We start from the raw sequence: 21,685 nt of genomic DNA, 5'->3' as shown, positions 1-21,685 counted from the left end.
TACCATGGCTTGACAAGCATCCTGTTTCCTGCATGCTGCTCTAACTCCCCCACTTTTCTCACAGGCTTTATCAGGGAGACTTCCCTTAAGCCTTTCAGCCCACAGAAGTTGACAGTGGCTTAGATCATCAGCTGATATTCATTTGCCTCCTTGAGCTGCTTCCTGTTCTCCAAAATTTATGAACACTTTGCCCAAATAATCTATAGGTTGGAATGGAACTTGCACAGAGGTGACCAACTGTCCCGATCTGCCTGGAACCTCTGAGAGATTTCTGAGGATGCAGGACTTTCAGTGCTAAAAATGAAAAACTCACAAGAAAACTGGGAAAAATGGTCACCCTACCTGTCAGGCAGATTAACCCTACACTTTCACTAATATTATCTCATTTGTCCTCAGCACAACCCTGGAACAGAACATATTTTACAGATGAGGAAACTGAATCACAGAGAAATTCAGTCATTTCTCAAGTGTGCAGGGTAGTGAACTGCAGAGCTGAGCCTGCCAGATGGGCCAAGAAGTGGTTTAATGACCTGGGCTCTGGAGTCAGACTGCCTAAATCCCAATGCCAGTATCTGTAAAATTAGGGATGATATTAAAATGTACCACACCGTTCTGTAAAGATTAAGTGAGGTAATGCATTTAAAGCACCCAGCACAATGCCTGGTGCTTAAAAGTGCTCACTGATGGAAACTCTCATGACTCCATCCTATTGCTAAAAGAATGAGATAGAGAAAAGAGTTCTGTCTTCTCTATATTAATATCAAAGGTTGGGAATATTCCCAAAATGTCTTTCTTTCCCTTCATACTTAGTTATCCATCTATCATCAAAGTATTTTCCTAAATATTTTTAAAAGCTACATTTTCAGCTTTTACTATGTCTTCTGAGTTCCACATTCTGATCACAAGTTGTGCCTACTAGGGCTTTCTTTTATTCAACCTACATTTAGCTGCATCTTTCACACACTTGAAGGGAGTAAAGGTCAGTCAAGGTCTACTTAAAAAACAAATCCTCCTTGATCCCACCCCAAGTGACCTGGTGAGCACAGAGTCTGTATCTGCTTTATTCACCTCTGAGTTACCTCTGGTACCCCAATCATTTCAGGTTCTCAATAAATATTTATTGAAGTCATTAATTCATCAGTCTATATCATTTCCCCCTTATCAACCATTCTTGCTACTCTGTATCTGGAATAAACCATTCCATCCTGAGTCTTGTTTTACAGTAATTTATAATCCCCATCTTACAGCTGCTAATTTTCCAAAATTTACAAACAAACTGAGTCACAAGAAGAAAATCGTTCAGACTGCATAAGAATCAATGAATGAATGAAGGTGGGGTAGAAGGAATACCAAACAGAAGTCAAAAGAACTGACAGCCAAATTTGCCGTTAATCAGCTCTGTGCCTTTGGGAGGAAAGAAAAGGCAATGAGAGAACATTTGTATAACCCTTGCTATGAGCCAACTCTGTGCTAAAAACTTTCTACAGATTTTTTTCAATTTAATTCCCGGCTAAGAAGGTATTTCTATCCCAGTTTTAAGAGTAAAGAAACTAAAACTCAGAGAAGTTGTTTTTTTTTTTTAATCCAAGTTATACCTAATATGAAGATTTGAACCCAGGTCTATTGACTAGAAAGCACATATTTCATTTTTCTCACCACCACCAAGTTGCCTCCTTAAAATAAGAAATCGTAACAGAAAATTGCTTCATTCAGTCTCTAGTTTATGGGCCCAACAAGCTTCCCTTGAATCAGATCATGCCATCTATTTAAGCCTTAGATTTCCTCCAGGTAAAATGAGGAGGTTGAACTAAATGAAGCTTTTCACATTTTAAATCCTATGACTTGGTGCCAGTGTGCTGAGGTTCACTCTGAAAAAAGAAACTGCTAGTTGGAGCACTCAGAAGAAGGCAGCCTGTGTGTTCAAGCATCCATCCTTCTAGCATTATCAATCTGCCACATTAATATGCTAATTGCAAGGGAAGAAATGTGGAACTAATTCCATGTTTCATTCAAGTAAGGGCATCCAGGTAGCACCAAGATACTAGAGAATCAAAATCAGCATGATTGCTTTGACTTGGAGTGTGTCATGGTGGCAGAACAGGAAATGGGTTCTTCCATCACACCTCCTTAACGTGTTCATTCCAAACAGTCCAACAGAAAGAAAGCTCTTCCCTCCATTTTCTTCTGGTGTTGGCATTGTCCAATATATAAGTCACACTGGCAGCCTCCTCCGGCCCTCCAGGAGCCCATCAAAAAGTAATAACCCTGATGCCTTGGGGCTGGGTAAATCTGCTGCTCTCAGAGTCCCCACCCAACTTTGAAGGGTTGGCTGACTTGAATAGATGGGGATAAAAGAATGTTCCAATTGGCTTTTTCAGAATCTTGACTAATTGAACCATCTGGTGGAGAACAAAAGCCATGTCATTTGGGGCAGGATGATTTAAAATAAGCTGCCAGCATGTGCAGGATAAAAAGGATTGGTGGCATGTTGGTGATAGTTACAGGGGAACCTAGCAGATCTGCCAAAACGGACCTTGACATACAACTTCTTAGATGCAAAATTACCCCTTTTTCCTCCATGACCCCTGCTCTGATCCATAACACCGAATATATGCTTAGATTCTTTTTTCACATCCATTGCCCATATAAGGGCATTTCTAGAGTCTTCTTTTCCTTCCTTTACTAAGAATAAACCTAACACATTAAAATGTAAGTCCCCTACATGGCTCAATTTGCAGGGCCCATTAAAATCCCCCTGTCTTATCCCCTATGCCACCTACCCACAAAAAAAGTGTACTAAGCACTAGCTTTGCCTAGTGGCTGATATTCCCATTGCATCTCTCCTCCATATTAAAAGTATATTATCTCCCTAAGATGTGGAAACTCAGTGTGTTAGGTGGGGCTCCTTAGAAACAGAGTCTGGGGGGAAGGAAAGAAAGAAAGAAACACACTCTGGGAGGATGATTCAGGGGCAAGTGATCTGTTAAATATTCCCAGGATAAATCAGTAAGGGAGAAGCAGGACTGGGGAGAGAGAGAAGCTAAGCCAAGGCTTAATTTCTGGCAAATCCGCATGGAGCATAAGAATAAGTCTGATCCCACAGGGAACCCTAGAATGTAAATCATATACCTCAGAGTTTGTCTCAATTCAAGGCAAAGAAGCTGGGCTTTTGTACTCCTGCACAAGTCAGTTGTTGCAAAGAGCAGCCCTGGGCAAGTAAATCCCAGGCATTTCTACCCCTCTGAGAATTGGGGTGAAACCATTTCAATTGCCCTAGAGTGTCCTTCAAAAACACTCACAAGATCAGGACAGAGAAGAAAAAGCACCAAGGGGAAGGTATGTGAAAGAGATCCAAGGGGATCTGGGTGGAGCATGACAGTGTCTGCTACACACAAAAAGTTTTTCCCAGCCATCAAAGGTTTAGTGCAAAATAGGCAGGTTAGCCTTAGAAAAGAAAAGGATCCAGGAGGAAGAATGCAGATGACAGGAAAGTTAAGGGACAAGAAGGGAGGAGGTGCTCCTGAGGAAGAGGAGATGGGGCTCTGTGAAGTGGCCTGCAGTCAAAACACTTGAGAGCTGAAGGAGAGGATATGGAAGGACATGGAGATATCCCCACATACAACACGAACATCCATGGAAACAGCTATTGAGCAGTGCAAGGGAGGGAGAAAATAAAGAGTAGACAGAAGGGCAGCAGATCAAGATGGGGTTCTACTCCTGGTCCGCCATGAACTCTCTGTGACTTTGGACAAGCCATTTCCCTCTCTTCATCTTAGCTTCCTCCTTTGTAAAATGAGAGTTAACCAGATTAGGACTTTCCAATGCCTATTACAAGGAGCACCAGGGTTTCATGAGCTATTAATAGCTGTTCATGGAAAAGAGTTCTGAAGACATAAAATTTAGGGAATACTCCTGGAAATCCACATTAGCATAGTAAAAGTCCTGCCTTGAAGAAATTGGTTTAACCGTTTCAAGTTATTGTTTATTTACTTGACCACAGGACTCTTTTGGGTCCAAATATCTAGAATCTTCTCTCAGGACACTAATGTTTGGGAAACTGAGGGTCTTTCTTGCTCTAGTATTGAGTCCATTTCAACTGAACAACTTTTGCACTGAAAAATTAGATGAAATAAAAATATGTGACAGAGATTCATAACTATCAAAAGGCAGCCAAGAAACTCAGTGACAACATTTACAGCTACCAGGTATCCGAGAAATTAACCTTTGCCAATCACTGCAGCAAACACTTTATAAATACTGTTAGATTTGATTTCTATAGGGACCTTGATAAATATTTCCCAGATGATATAACTGAAGCTCAGTAGGTTAATAATATGCCTTGGTCTCACAGTAAGTTTTAAAGCCAGAAGCCATACCTTAGCAGCCTAATAATATGCCTTGGTCTTCATCATTACCCCAATTCTGTGGGCCTTTGTTTCTCATCCTTCTCAAGCCACTCTTCATGTGTTAGACCCTTTGTCTTTTTGTCACGTCACCTTTGATACATCATCCATAAAATGGGGATAACATTACTGGTCATCATGTATATCTGGAAACTCACAAAATCATTATAAAATGTTTTCAAATAAAAACAGGGTTTTAGAGGGGAGGAGGGAGGGGGGATTGGTTAGCCCAGTGATGGGTATTAAGGAGGGCATGTACTGCATGGAGCACTGGGTGTTATACGAAAACAATGGATCGTGGATCACTACATCAAAAACTAATAATGTATTGTATGGTGACTAACATAACATAATAAAATTAAAAAAAAAAAAAAGGGAAGCTAAGGAAGAAAACAAAACAAAAAAAAAAGGACTCTAAAATGTTATCACCCTGCTAGAGTAGTGATTTGAAGTTGATGTTAAAGACAAAAAAATAAAATTCCATATTTAGCTGTATGACTTTTGAGAAAACTGTTTTAATGAATCAATGAGGGGAATTATGTCAGCATTATAAGGGAGAGACATGATGAGTAAGCAATGACCTTGTTTGGGGTTAAAGTCAGAGCTAATTTTGCTGAGTTTCTCTTATGCTTTTCTTTCTGTCACCTTCTACTAGACTACCTTGTACCAAGATCTAAGAGACATTTCCCTGCCACTGTTTGTATTATTCTAGAAATGCCCTTTGCTACTCCTCCACCTACCCAGGTTTTAAGAACCTATTTAGGTCTTGACTCCTCTGTGATGTTCACACTGCAGGTCACACTCTCTCCTGTGTAACCTTGTAGTCTAGTAGAAGGTGACGGAAAGAAAAGGGTGAGAGAAAGCATAACAGAACCTCAGCAAAATTAGCTCTGACTTTAACCCCAAACAAGGTCATTGCTTACTCATCAGGTCACTGTAAGTGCCTGTCTGAGTTTGTTCAGGCTGCTATTACAAAAATACCATAGTCTGGGTAGCTTAAACAACAAATATTTGTTTCTCACAGTTCTGGAGGCTGAGAAGTCCAAAGTCAAGGTGCCAGCAGATTTGGTGTCTGGTGAGACCCCACTTCCTAGTCCATAGATAGCTATCTTCTTGCAGCGTCTTCACTTGGCATGGGGTGAGAGAGTTCTATGAGGTCTCCTAATATGGGCACTGAACTGTTCATGAGGGTTCTAAGCTCATGAACTAATCATCTACCAAAGTCCCATCTTCAAATACCATCACAGTGGGGATTAGATTTCAACATATGAATTTGGAGTGACACATACATTCGCCTACAGCAGTGCCTCAAAGGGGAGAAGTATGCATTACATGTGTCTTGTATCCCGCACAGCCCTGGACACTATTCCAGAACTGAATGTCATAAAACCAAAATTTAAGTAATTTTTGTTTTTGTCTCCTTGAGGGCAGGGATATGTCTGTTTTGCCAGTTTAACCTCAGAACCTAGCATAGTCTCTAGGATGCAATGAATTATTTTAAGAAAAATTGTTGGTTAAGTGAAAGATTAATTAAGTGGGAGATACTCAGCTAATAATAATAATAGCAACGGTGACAACATTCATCAAGTATTTGCCATATGGCAGGATTCTATTTATATAATATATATAACCACCTGTGTTATATTTATAGTCTCATCTGAGCCTCACAGCAAACTGTGATGCTGGTGCTGTAATTAAGCCTCCCTTTAGAGATGGGGAAACTGATGCACAGACAGGTTGAAACATGGCCCAAGGTCTCATAGCAATCAAGGATGTAAGCCCAGTCAGTCTAATTCCATGATCCACACTCTTAATGATGAAGCTAATATTAATATTTGGACATTCTGACACACCTTTATAATTTCCCTGAAGATGGAAACTATCCAGAAACAAACTCAGATTTTTCAAGTGATCTAAGGCACAAAATACAGGACTAAACTCTCATAAACTGGCCCTCGATGCAGTTGCTGGGTCAATATGCTGCCTTATGACACACTGATGGGCAAAAGACAATGAAGGAAATTAAGAAAGTCACCACACCGCTGGAGAAGCAGGCAAGCAGAATGTGATGCCGATACTCCATGGTGCTTCTGCCAGGAGGGCGATCCATTTATTCATTCACTCAACAAACCTTTCTTGAGTATTCATGTGGGAAATACATGAGTTAGAAATACCCTAATGAATAAGACAGTCAAGGTGCTTTCTCTCATGAGCTTCCATTCTGTTGGGAGAAACCAAGCATAATCCAGTAAACCAACCAAAATAATATAAGACAGTGACAAATGTTAGGAGAGCAATAAAATCGGGTAATAAAATAATCATGATGGGGTGAGGTGGAAGCTACTCTCGAAAGAGAGGGCAAAGAAACCCTTTCCAAGCAGAGACTTGAATGAATTAGAGAATATATATATATACATGCAAAAATCTGAGGGAAGTTATATGATCGGTTTTGGTTTAAAAAAAAAAATCATTGCAGCTGTTATGTGGAGGAGGAACTGTTATTGGACAAGAATGGAAATAGACCAATTAAAAAGCTTTCTTCAAAGACCAGGGGAGATGGTCATGGCTTATTCTTGAGTGGCAGCAGTGGAGATGATGAGTAGAAGACAGAGGAGGCACTGGAGAGGGAAGGAAAGGAGTCACCTTGTGTGCAGCCCTGGGAGCTGCCTTAGAAGGAGAGAGTTATGGGATCCCAAAACTACCTTTTTAATCTCTGTCTTCTTCCCTTAACCTGCCTGTCTGCCCAATTCAGGAAATACTCAAGTTCATCAATATTAAGAGTCAATATCCAAATGCATCAATATTGTAAAAGACCTTGAATTCTTCTAGTCCCAACACTATCCTTTCTAGACCCCAAGTCCAAATTCCTCTTGGACAGAGGTCAACCGATTTTTCCTATAAATGACCAGATAGTAAGTATTTTCAGCTTTGCCTCATGGCCTCAGAGCCTCATGGTCTCAGTCAGAACCGCTCAATTTGTACAGTGCAAAAGCAGCCACAGATAATAAGTAAACAAATGGGTGTGGCTACGTTCCAATAAAAAATGTTATAAACAATGAGATTTTGATTTCATATAATTTTCCCATGCCACAAAATATTCTTCTTCCTTTGATTTTTTTTCAACCATCTAATGTAAAATGTAAAAAGCCATTCTCAGCTCATAGGACAGGCAGTATTTGGCCCAAAGGCCATATACTCAAAGCCAAATCCCTGCTCGAAGAGGATGTTGGCTAGAAGAACAGGATTTCTAACAACCCCTCCTCATTTAGCTTCTTATATGGCATCACTCCTATGGGCTCAATATATGTCATACTGCATATATTACAGATAAACATAAGCCAGATTTTTTATTCCCCTCCATGGAGTTCCCCTGGGGCCTCAAGGGTCTAATAGCCAGAGTGAGCACATTTTGCCAACAATCCCCACTTTCCATAATGGAATTTAATTATTTGGCCTGAAAAGCATTTAAGCTTCACTATACAGAAAAAGTCAAATAAATAAATAATAAAGGGGCACATTTTGATAGCACCTGCCTCAAAGATCTTAAAGGCACTGTCATGCCTGTTTTAATATTTTATGGTGTAGAAATCTGACTGTTACCAGGTCATAAAAATATACTGCTTTTTATACCAGGTCAAAATCTAGGGCCAGTAGTCCTGTTTCGTGGCAGGATGCAGAGAGTCAGTCAGGAAAAAGGATAGTGTTACCTTTTTTGAAATCTGAAGAGAGCTATTTAAAGATGATGGACCAGATAAATGCATATTGGGTTGTTTTGTTTTTTTTTTTTCTCTCTCTCTCTCTCCTGCATCTCAAAACAGAAGGTTTCAGAGTCTGCCGGCAGCTGGTGCAACATTCATTATTTACCACTGAAAAGCCAAGAATCTCAGCCTCTGACCCTCCATTGTTGCTTAGGCATATTCTGGGAAGAGCCGAGGGGCAGGCAGGTGTTTCCTGGAGCCAGTAACACATGGTTTCTATGCAAATACTCCAAATCTTCAAGTTGAAAGTGACACTAGCAATGATCTACCCCAGCATCCTACATCCTGGAAGAAAGACTCGCAGCATCACTGACTGAGGATGATACCATCACGGGGCAGGGAGTTTATCTGCTCCCTGGACAGCCTTAGTCATCACTGGAGACAGAACTGGTTGTTATTTAATTTTCACAACAATCCCAGAAAATAGGAACCATTTTAATGTCTGCTTTAAAGAAAAGGAAACTGAGATTGTCTAACTTGCTCAAAAATAACACAATGAGTAAGTGGCGGAGCTGGAGTTTGAACCCCAGTCTTTCTAGCTCCTCAAGGAGATTGCTACCAGCCTTATCATCATCCTCACCTCCCACCTCTCAAAACTCTTTGGTGTAACAAAGTCCTCCTTAATACAAGAGCTGCCCAGAGTTCCTACCTAAGAAAAATGACAATTTCCAAGACAGAGATGAAAAAGAAAATGAGAGAGAGGGAGAGAAGTAACAATTCTACAGCTGGAGGTAGGTACTAACAAAGCTAATAACTGATGTACAAGCAAACAAATGCAGAGAAAGGTTTTTGGCACTATAAAACAGAGATTAATTAATACTAGATTACAATGGAATTCCTATAGAATTACACTTGATCCAGACCCCAGAATAACAAAGGAATTCAACATGATTAATGCTTTGAATAGCAAGGAACATCAGAATGATTTACCTCTTATTACTAAAAAGGGCTGCCAGATTGCTTAAAAAAGCTCTGGCTGGCCCAGGATATTGCTATCTCCAGTGCAATCAGCAATCGGAGTTACTCATTTGACCAGGAGCACCAATTCTTTACCAGCTCTGCTTCGTTTTACAGATCTGTTTTTCTCCCTTCCTCCCCCTCACCCCATCCCTTCTCCCAGTTTGAAGGAATTCTGAAATCCCCAAAAAGCTCAGCTGGGTGTTGAGAAGAACCAGGTGCAGGCAATGGACGGCACGAGCAAAGCCAGCCTGGACACGAGTACCAGCTGTTCCGCCAGCTCTGAAGGGGCTACTTTATCTTCTCGTTTCTCCTGTTCGGAAAAATCTCTGCTGGTGAGTCATTTGTGGCCATAGGTGTTTAAAGCATTTATATGAGGAGAAAGACAGATTGATGCCTTTAGCACAGCCTGCCTGCTCTGGTCTGAAGAGAGGTCAGGAGGATGACAAGAATACTAAAGCTTAAGACGACAGAGTCGGCGCCAACATGCATTTAAGCAGAGACGAAGAGTCCAGAATTCCTGGACATCATAAAGAATCTATTATCATTGTGGTCACTTTCAGCAAGACTGATTTCATTACCATCTGTCTTCATCCACCACTGCTTAGTGAATAAATATTAAATATGGAACTTTTCCTGGACTCAAGTCACTGAGGCCGAGAAGAAAGCAGTTATGTAACCATGTGATCTCTGCACACCTCATAGCTAGAAGGAGAACAGATGAGGCAAGGGGGTTTGGGGGGGGGCACGTGGGGAGGGGAAACACTGTAGAGTGAGATAAGATCATTAGCTCTACTGAGTCGAAAATAAGGGTTCAGTTCTCGGTTGAGTAATAATTCTCTTTTCAAGGTGGGCAATATTTAAGCAATCATCTCTTGAAAATTGGTCATTACCACCAGCTAATAACTGATTTGTTAGTTAATAGCCCAAGGTGAAGCCAAGGGCAGCAAATGCTCTGGCATACCATTCTCTGATGGCAGGATTAACAGATTTCAAGGGCATTATTGCTATTATGAACCATGTTCATTGATTTATAACAACACTAATATGTCTTATTTAAAAAGTGGGTGCAATGTCCTGGAAAAATTCATCATTGTCTGGTGCTTTGAAGTCGAATAGCCACTATAGCATGTCCAAGAGAGACACCCTCTGGTCCAGTTCTGGGCATCATCAAGGTCTAGGCTGGCCCTGGGTATTTTGCACAATGTGGGATTAGAGAATCCAGAGCAACATCATTCAGAAGGGCCCAGGCTATAGCTCTAATTACAAAAATGTCAGTTCTTCCCCTAAACATGTCCTAATTGTGTATTTTTATTAAACCTACCACTATAATGTCTAGAAGGATAAACAGTAAGATTTTATAAGGGACACCTCTGAAGAGTGGGATTGGCATGAGAGAAGAGCAATACTCATTCATTTTTTACTTTAGAATTGGTTTCTTTTTTGAATTTTTAATAAAGTTGGCTCAAAAAAAAATCTTGAAGTCAAAGCTTTCCTAGGGAGCCTGGAATCATGTCTCCTTCACTTCTTATGAAAGTCCTTTTCCCCCTTCTTCCTTGAGGGCACAACTCAAATTGTATGCTTCAAAGAAGGTAGGACCCCTCCCAATTAATTAAGAGTAAATCTTAATTAATCTAAGCTAATCATGGTGATTCCAATTCTCTTCCAGTGAATGGTTTAAGAGTGGGCCTGTAACCCAGTTCAATCCAATAAGATTAAGGAGAGATTAGTAGAGAGACTTCTGAGAAAGGTTTTCTTGCCCCTAAAATCAAATGTGCAAGAAGACAGAAGCCCATTTTTCCACTGTCAGCTTAGCTGGTGAGGACATGATGCCTGGAACTGCTACAGCTTTATTGCAGTCAAGAAAAGATGTCAATCCAAGGACAAAAGCAAATATGCCAAGGATGGCAGAGCAGAAAGATGGAAATAACTGAGGAATTTCACCTGGTTGAGCCTCCAAATGAACCAACCCTGCAACTGCCCTATCTTCGAACTTATTTGACACAATAAAAATGTCCAGATTATTTATACCAATTCTCATAGGGTTCTTTTTATTTATAGCCAACAACACCCAATCTGATACACTCCTGTAACCTGCCTCAAGAGATATAAGTAAGACCCACAGAGAAGAAAGTGTGGTCAGCATCACGACATATGCTGAGGATGCAGGATTTAGAAAACCCAAGAAACTTTAAGTGAGTTCCATACAACTGAATGATTCCTTGTACCCTAAAAATTAGGTTGGGTCTTTTCCATGGCAAACACAAAATGAATATGTACATTAACCAGGAAAATTAACACTTACCTATGCCAATGCCCTCAAAAAAATCAGAGTGCTAATGGAAATCAACTGGGATACCCAGTGAAAATCAATCCATACCTGACAAAGTTAGAGGACTTTACCTCTAAGCCAGGGGTACTGGGAAAAAGAAACATGGTGTCAAGGCAGGTCTTAGAGTCAGGCCTGGAAGTGGCATACAACACTGCAATCCACAAGCTAGTGGCCACAACTGTCATGCCCACCTAACTGCGGAAGAGGCTAGGAAACATAGTTTAGCTACGTACACGGTGACAAAGTAACAGTGAGCCGTAACTGCCACACCTCGAAACCCAGAGAGCTAAGAGCTGTGCACTCACTCCACATAGGCCAGTGACTAACCCATGGCTACTGCAGACTACATCTGACCAGACTCAAGTCTTTTCTAAGAGCTTCCTCTCTGGGTTTCAGTCTGTGAGACTTGACAAAGATTTTTGCTTGACCAAACTTTAGTCAGTCTAGCTGAACATTCTCCTAGACCCATCTGTGCACTTCCTTGTAAAATCTAGTTTTAGCAAGAACCCTGCAAAGTCAGCTTAACCAGAATCCTCCACCTGGATATCTGATCAGGTTCCTCATCCCCCACCATCCCCCAGGTGATGTCTGATCCCCCTGGCCTATCTTCAGCAAGAATCCTGTTAGGTTGGTTTAGCCAGAACTCCCCATTATACCTGATATTTTTTCTAGTAATTTTCCATCCACTGATCCCCACCTTCCTCCTTGGCTTTAAATTCCCACTGGCCAGTGCTGTATTCAGAGCTGAACCCAATGTAAAATCCACTGTAAAATCCCATTGCAGTGGTCCCTATACCTATTGCAGTGGTCCTGAATAAAGTCTGCCTTACCATTCTAACAAGTGTCATTGAATATTTTTTCCTTAACAGAGTAAACACATGACCCTTGGGGAGACAAAGGCTGGAGAGTTGGATACTCTCAGACATGATGGATTCTTCTGGGAAAATTATCTTCAGTTTGTGAAAAATTATACACCTTCCAGGATCTTTCACCTTTCCAGAAAAACTGATTTTCCCCTTTAGGAATTTTCTGTTCCATTTCCCAAAAAAATATATCCATGAATATATAAGGGAAAAACTCCATACTGAATTTAAATAGCTTTCTTTAATGTGAACCCACAGCATTTCCTTTTGGTTGTCCACTCCATGGACAAAAATAGTCAGAGAAGTCCTAACCCAAAGATTGCAAAGACTCTTTGATTTAGAAATAATTTCATCAAGGTATTCACCACTCACAGTCCCAAGTCCATCCACTTCATCCTCAGAAAACCTTCCCAAAGTACCTGGAAGGAAATTCACTGCTTTCAATTAGACACCAATGAGGTGATGTCTGGTTTGTATTCAATAGGATAATTATTAATTCAATATCAAATTATTAATTTATGCCGGAAACTAAAGTATGGATGCTGTCATATTACAGCATGAATAATAGAGGAGAACCAGACCTCGGACCACACTTTGAGAATCTCTAATATAATTGATTGCCATTCCAAACTGGTCCCCTCTGGGCAGAACCACATGACCAGTTTGCCCTTTCAATCTAAGCAGCACAGATTGAAAGGGACTTCTATTTTGAATGATCAACCTCACTAAAGATGGCATTTTTTTTTAAGATTTATTTATTTGAGAGAGAGGGAGCACGGTGAGGGGGGCACGGTGCGGGGGGGGCGAGCAGGAGAGGGAGAGAGAAACTCTAAGCAGGCTCCACGCTGAGCCCGGAGCCAAAGGAGGGACTAAGATCACAACCTCAGCCGAAACCAAGAGTCGAATGCTTAACCTACTGCACCACCCAGGCACCCCTCAAAGATGATATTTCTAACATTGAAGATATAAGCAAATGTTGACTAGTGAAAATGTTACAAGCAAAAACTTTTCTTTGCTTTAAGATGAGTCTTTTTATCCCATAAGTTATTTATCCTTATAATCTCTAGATTTATTGAGTTCTTACCATTTGCCACAAATAGTTCTAGAAGGCTTTATATGTTTTATTCAATTTACTTCTCAAAATAATCCAATGAGGTACGTACCATCCCAGTCTTTAGCAGATGAGGACAGTGATGAATTTATCCATTTGTATCCAATACTACAGGTATTTATCCATTTGTATCCTATACTACAGGTTTTAAAAATACTTTTACTTGCCTTATCTCATTTGATACTTATTAACAACACAGGAGGTAGGCAGAGTGTGTCACATATTTCCCTTTAGGGATGAAAAAACTGATGCTAAAAGAAGTTAGGTAACTTGATCAACATCTCTGAGGAAATGTTGGGGCTGGGACTCAAATCTAGACCTTCTGACTCCCAATCTCATTGCTCTACATCAGGCTACTCTATTTTTTTTTTTTATTATGTTATGTTAATCAGCATACATTACATCATTAGTTTTTGATGTAGTGTTTCATGACTCATTGTTTGCGTATAACACCCATTGTTCCATTCAGTATGTGCCCTCTTTAATACCCATCACCAAGCTAACCCATCCCCCCACCCCCTCCCCTCTAGAACTCTCAGTTTGTTTCTCAGAGTCCATAGTCTCTCATTGTCAGGCTACTCTATTTTTAAAAGCACCCACAGTGGGGCACCTGGATGACACAGTCTGTTAAGTGTCAGACTCTTGATTTCGGCTAAGGTCATGATCTCAGGGTCATAAAATCGAGCCCCACATCAGACTCAATGCTTAGCGGGGAGTCTGCTTGAGATTCTCTCTCCCTCTCCCTCTGCCCCTCTGCCCCTGCACACTCTCTCTCTCTCTCTCAAATAAATAAATAAATCTTTTAAAAAAATTCACCTGCCATTTCATTTTAAGAGAGTGGACTGAACCAAAAAACTAACTTTGGAGCGTATCTTCATACTCTTTAATAGAGTCAACCCAAAGTAACATGAAAAGAAAAGATAAATGATACAAAATGCTGTCTGAACAGTGGTGTTGAAAGAGTCTTTCCTCTGGTGGGGAGAAGAGAATGTTTGTAGGAGAATCAGCTCTATTATGTCCACCTATGAGAACATATAAATTGGACCAAAGAACCCACAAGCATTGAGTCAAGAGCAAACTCAGCAAAAAATTTCAAGGCCCAAAGTTATGAAATACTGAACAAAGCCCCCCTCTTCCAGGAAGCCCTTCCCAACCCCCTCATCTCACAATGATTCTTCCTCCTTGTGAATGTGTATTTCTCTCATAGTCTATATCACACAATGTAGTGCCTGATGATATCTGGGATTGACTATCTTCTACGTATTATAAATACATATCTAGCCATTTGACTTCTAGAAACTAGAGACCACGTCTCCCTTTTACTTTTGTATCCACCAAAAGATGAGCACCATTCTGGGTCCAGATGAATAATTACTAAAACTTGAAAAATATTTCTAATGATAATAACCATTCCACTAAAATACTAATATTGTATAATAAAACTAACCATTTATGAGTGTATCACTTTGTACTGAGACTTCATTCTGTGACGTTTTATTCCAGTGTACATAATTTGAACCATGTCAAATATTATGCATCCAGAGCTACACAATAAAGAGGCATGTTTAAGACAGTTTCCCCACATTCACACAGATAATATCATTTAAAACCTACTACTAAATTTTGAAATCCCAGAAATGAAAAGATAGATATGGCTGGTTAAATATTTGGTATTTATACACAGAGTATGTAAATCAGTGATAATAAAGATACATTGTAGATATTCCCACCCAGCAATTTTAATGAAAACAAGCCTTTAAATCTCTATAACTGTTTAAAGAAATATGAAACTATTTTCACAACTCAGTTACCTAATGAACTGTACATATCTTTTTCTTTGTCTTGAAGGATGAGCAGAAATGGATAGGAGAGGCTATGCTTGGCAATGATATTACTGATTATTGGAAGATCTTTTACTACTGCCTTTACTATACAGACCTCCAGTGTTTACACATTGAAGTTGTGAGCATCAATATATAATAACATATAAAGTAGTTGACAGCATAAAAAGGGTGATGGTCAGGAACAGCCAGCAGAAAATACTGTTCACCACCATTTATCATGCTAGGAACAGAGGATAAGAACAAATAATAACTCACTGTGCTTTATCTCTGCAGAAATACCTCCACATTATCTCCCTCAGTCTGAGAACCAAGGCCATGTCCCTGGACACAAAACCCCACTAAGTTTGCCTAAGTAATAGGCAAAACATCCTGCACAATAAGAAGTCAGCATGCTAAGCCATTGTGTAGGTATATGCCTGCTGTGTGCACATTTGCCAAGACCTTGAGAATGCCTCTAACCACATAACAGATATGGCTACACATTAAAACTACTGTTTCCAATCAAGCTCAATTGCACGAGGAATTGTTCAAAAGCTGGCCCATGAGTGCAGTTCTTGGCCTAACTAGTCTGACGCATTGGTATCCATAAGCTTGGGTGCATTTATGACTATGATCTAGAAACGCAAGTAGGAGGAAACACAGACTTCTTCACAAAGCCAGAACAATTCCCAAGTCTAGAGACAATGAAGGCTGCCTGCCAGTCAGCCCTAGGGAAATAGTACACAGTGCCCAAGACCTTTATTTACAAAACTGACCTGAAAAACAACTCCAGATTCTGGTACCTGCTAAAGCAAATACTTACAAAGATAAGTGTTGGAGAAGCACAGTTGGGAAATTACAGACAGAATATGTTTCCAACATAGCCTTGAATGCTTGATCCACAGAGAGAAAAAAGCCCTGAGTTGAGACACCAGTTCTGACTGCACAAACTAGTTAGCAGCCTTAAGCAAGATGACTGAAACTCTCTAGGCTTTTGTTGCCTCACCATTCAAATGATGATGAGGCTGTAGAATCATCTACAGCAGTCATTTGGTAAATTAAAAAAGCATAACAATTACACTCCTTGGCTACCTTAGTTCACGCTGCTATAACAAAAATACCATAGACTGGGTGGCTTATAAACAGGAGAGAATTATTTCTCACAGTTCTGGAAGCTGAGATGTCCCAGATCAAGATGCCAGCAGATCTGGAATCTGTGAGAGGCTGCTTCTTGGCTTGTAGATGGCTATCTTTTCATCATGTCTTCACAAGGGAAGCAAGCTCTTTCACATGTGCTGTAGACTGCAAGTTCCAAAGACAATCCACAAAGAAAAAATTCTGTGATAAAATAAATTTGGAAAACACAGTATACCATAACCTCATTTTGGATATTCAATATATATACTAGTATATTAAAGGCACTTAGAAGTCCTGAAATAAAGAAATTTTTGCTTTGTTTAGCTCATATCATATCCATTGACTCCTCCTGGCTTCCACTGTCCCTATTTGCACCTCTTTGTCTAAGGCCTCTCACTCCCTCCCTCCCTCCTTTCCCTCCTCCTCTCCATCCTCCAGCCCCACCCCAAGCCTCAAAAGATTGTTCTGCCTGCTTGTAGAGCAGGCCTGAAGTACCAGGAAATTAACTCACACCCCAAGAGCAGCCCCCCAATCAATAACTGGGTGTAATTATCCCAGCCCTCTGCTGCTTGGTTGGGATAACTCTGAGGCATGTGCTCTATACTACCTCCCATAACTTCGCCATGAGATTAAGCTCTAGTCACCCACGGTGGTTGCTGGCTTGATAAAGTACCAACTATTAGATGCCTTCTCTTCTTCACTGTCTTACTTCCCCACTCCCCAAATAAACTCCTTACACACAAATCTTATTGCAGGTCTATCTCTGGGAGAACTCAAACTAATATGTCCATGATTTCCCACACATGTTCGATGACAGATCAGTCTTCACAGCACAATTTTTCAATTAGCCAAAACTCCTGGTGGCAAGTGAGAGAAGCCCAGTACAAACTCGCTAAAGGAGAAAAAATTAATTTACTTAAATCCAAGGATAGGCTGGCTTTAGGCCTAGAGGACTCAAGCTCTTAGACAATGTCAAGGTGACTTGCTCTGTCTCCATTTCTGGGCTCTACATTCCTTTGTGTTGGCCTCATTCCAGCAGGTTCTCTCCACAAGGCAGAAAGATGACCATTAGCACTGAGCTTACATCCTCTCTTTTCAGGAACCCCAATGAAACAGGGGCTTTTCCTTCCCAGTGGTTCTAAAAAGGGCCCAGGATGAATCTCAGGAAACCGTCTTTAGTCACATGGTCATCTCTGCACCAATTCCCAAGAGAGATGTGATAGACTATGCTGACTGAACAGTCCTGGGCCATCTGTCCACCCCTGGACTCAACCACACCCAAACCACTTGTACCAACAGTGAGGAGGAGGAGTTCCTCAAAGGCAAATCAGGGTGTTATTATCAATAGAAAGAAATGGCTTCAGGGCAGGCACAAATAACAGATGTCCACTCCACTCTTGAACATTCTACAGAACGTACTTTGGGAGATGCTGTTCTATAGCATTCACAACTACTTCTCCAAAATTCCTGAAAAAGTCCTTCTCAGAAACAGCCGAAAGTACACTTCGAAAAGAATTGAGTCTTTCTGACAATTTCATGTCAGCCCAACATACTCTTTGTACATGACCATTCTACCTCTGTTACCAGTTCTCTGCTTGGCTTCTTGGTTTGGATATATTCAAAGAAGTATTGATTATCATCTTTGGTATTTCTTGTCAAAAGAAATTCAATTCCTTTCCATCAACCTAGACCCTTATGATAAATTTCTTTACCATTCCTATCAAAAAAAAGGTGATCAAGTAGCCTTAAGCAAATGGGAGAACACATTCACAGCAATGAGAAGACTAATAAAAGAATACTGGAGGTTAGAAATGTACTCTATAAATCACCCAACCACTAGTGGAAATTTTTTTTTACTTTCTTGTCTTTCCCATAGGAAAAAAAGATTAAAAATCCCAAACAAAAAAACAAATAGGAGAAAAAAAAAACACAGAAGAATTTAAATGCACACTTGTGGTTATACTGGTTTTCCTAGAATTTACTACAACGCCAGAAATTAATTTATAAATAATGGCAAGCATGGGATCTCAACCAACATCACGTGAAGAAAAGGAAAACACCTCAAGAATGTTCTAATTAGCAAGGAAACACTCATCTGTGGCTGGAAGAGCCAAAAGAGAAGGGCGAGTTTCACATACAAGCCTTGAAAAGCATTATTGGTTTTTAAATTCTGAAACAATATAATATTGTTTTTTCAATTTTTTTTCTATTTCTTTTCTCTGCTCCTAAACTCACTCTCCTGGAGGAATCTCACTGAAATAGGGAGACTCCTCTGTACTATTAAAGGAGCCACTATGCCACTTTCTTCCATCTTGCTTTGATCATTCTTCATTTTTTAAAAGAAGGGTCCTGTGTCATTTTTATTTTTTGGCTCCCTTCACAAATATAACTACTGATATTTATCATAAAAAGATGCACTACATTAAAATAATATGATTTCAAAGTTCTTTGGTCTACCAGTGACAAGCAGCTTTTCAAATAGAGAACAAAGTCCCCCTTTGACATTTTGTCTGTAATGTCTACTATGCTCATGCATGTGCCAGACTGGAGAAGGGCATGGATTAATTCAGTGTTGCCATTCATGCCCCAACTAGCTACACCCCTCACAGCCAAGTGCACTCCATGTGGGCACACTCGCATTGCATGAGACTCTACTTTCCCCCCATGTATCCTAGGACATCCTCAACACTAGGCCTATGTAGCCCATGCAAGAGGGAACTTAGTTATAAAAACATGAAAAGACTCAACATTAGGGGGCCAGCAAATAAATAGTGAAACATCAATCCCATTCAGCTATTTAAAAAATATTCTTCCAAAGGATATTAATGATGAAAATGGCAACAATAAAATTTTTTTAAAGAATGACAAGAAATAGGGGCGCCTGGGTGGCTCAGTCTTTAGGCGTCTGCCTTCGGCTCAGGTCATGATCCCAGGGTTCTGGGATCAAGCCCCGCATCGGGCTCCCTGCTCAGTGGGAAGCCTGTTTCTCCCTCTCCCGCTTCCCCTGCTTGTGTTCCCTCTCTCGCTGTGTCTCTCTGTCAAATAAATAAATAAAATCTTAAAAAAAAAAAAAAAAAAGAATGACAAGAAATATACTCAAACATTAATCAGTAACATTCTATCTCTGGATAATAAGATTATGAGTAGTATTTTTCCTTAATATTTTTCTGTTTTTCTCATGTTTTCTACAATGAATATCTGTTCCTTTATAATCGGGGGTGGGGGGAAGAACAAAAGATAAATAATGGAAAGTACATAAAAGCCTCTGAGAAAAGTCTATAAAATGCTGGAGCAGAGCTGGTGGGACCAAGTAGATCATTACTACCGAAATCAGAGCCCTAGATTCCCCTCTACACTCTTAAATGCTTGCCATCACCACCTCATTATATATATTTATATTTACCACAACATTGGAACTTCCTGGACTATCAGTGCCACATCTCAACTCTTTCACCATCCCAAAAATGCTTAGTACAGTGCTTTGCACAAAATAGGTGCTCAAGAAATGCAGTGTAAATTGATTTATGAAAGCATGGTGATTACAGGATGGATGTGAGCAGGCAAGGACCATCAGGGGAAAGAAAGAAACTAAGGGTCCAGGTGCTCCAGAGCCTCGAAACTTCAGGTAAATATCTAAAATCAGAGAAGCTGATGGAAGAGTCAAAGGTCCAAGAAGTCAGGCAGGGTTTTGGGGATTAGGGTGTTAAAAAAAAAAGCATCTAGGAAGTCAGTTGAGTCAAGGGCATTGAAAGTTAAGACAGCAAAGGACCACTGAGACTGCTTTCAACTTTCTTTCAAGCAGGGTGGTCTTAAGAACAAGTGTGCTTTGTGGTTACCCAGAATCGCCCCTGCATACACCAGGTCCAGATGGTTTGACTGAAAACAATTTGGCCACAGAAATTTAGTCAACTGAGGAATTTAGGCCAACAACAGAATTTCCCACAACCTAGTCCCACAAGAGAATTTCTTTTAAAATGTCATTTATTGTTTTTTTTTCCAAATTTAAAAAACAATGCATTCTTATTAGACTAATGAGCATATCAAACTTAAAATGTCCAAGCTCTAGATCTTGCCTCCCAAACTCTATCTTCTTGCAAACCTCCCCATCCGATTAATGAAGTTCAATCCCAGTTGTTGAGGCCAAATAAACTGGATTCATTCATAACTATTCTCTTTATCTTATACCACCCTTCCACTGACCCCCTGCCACACACACACACACACACACACACACACAAGTCCTGATCCCCCTGGAACACCTTTTGAGCTTACTGTTCCTCCTGCTATCATGTGTTTTCACCAGATATCCACCTGGTTTGCACCCTCATCTCCTTTAGCTCTTTACTCAAAAGCTACTTGGACAAGAGAGACCTCCCCTGATGACCTTATTTAAAATTGGGACCCCTCCCCAACACTCTATCCCCCTTCCCTGCTTCATTTTTTTCTGTAGTACTTTTTACTGTTAAACCAAGATATATTTTACTTAATTCTTTGTCTACTCTCTCTCCCCACTAGTTTGTACCTTCTTGAAAGCAAAATTTTCTTGTCTTTCTTCTTTATTGCTTTAGCCCCAACATAGAGCATACGGCTGACATTTAGAAAGAGCTTTATAAAATTTTGTTGAATTCATTAACAGAATATAAGTAAGCAAAATAATTCCACACTGGCAACTATTACTCAGACCTTGATGTATAGTTATCCAAATACTTATCTATACATTATTGTTATCTTATAAATACAGGATTACATCACAGATACTGTTTGAACCTGTATGTTTATCAGACTAAGTTTTATTGGATATTATGGATGTTTCAACTAAATCTTATTATCCCAAATTTCCACTTCAACAAACACCAAAGAATAGGAATAATGGGCTGGAAATGAATTTAAAGTATAATAATAAATACACAGGGAAAAATTGAAAAGTTAAATTTTAGAATGGGCAAAAATCTTAAAAGATAAATAAAGGATGCAAAGCAGTCATAATCATGGACCAAAATTATCAAGGAATAGTGTCTGAAGAATATTCATTATATGAAGTGGTTTTTTTTTTTCCTTTACCAAATAGTTACATTGATCCACTTATTTTTGACTAAATCGTTTTCAGTAGAATAACCTGGAGCTGGTTTTGGCAGAAGTCAATAGAGACATAGGGAGAGCCAAAAGCTCTCAGGAGCATCCTGATTCTGACAAAAGCAGGAGCAGAGGGCCTAGAATCATGAGAAGATCATCATAAATGTCTTCTTTGAAAGACTTCAGGGCCTCAGACCATGGAAATTATCCTACACTTGAATTCCACCA

General features: G+C 40.0%; 1 pseudogene; it reads left to right on the top strand.

Annotated features, from left to right (window-relative positions):
• The first annotated feature begins 9,345 nt into the window (after positions 1-9,345).
• The window catches only part of LOC116631982, a 40,968-nt pseudogene continuing 28,628 nt past the window's right edge, over positions 9,346-21,685 (top strand).

The sequence above is a fragment of the Phoca vitulina genome, unplaced genomic scaffold (genome assembly GCF_004348235.1).
Source record: "Phoca vitulina isolate PV1807 unplaced genomic scaffold, GSC_HSeal_1.0 scaffold6, whole genome shotgun sequence".
Lineage (NCBI taxonomy): Eukaryota > Metazoa > Chordata > Mammalia > Carnivora > Phocidae > Phoca > Phoca vitulina.
This window is presented reverse-complemented; position numbering and strand designations above follow the sequence as displayed.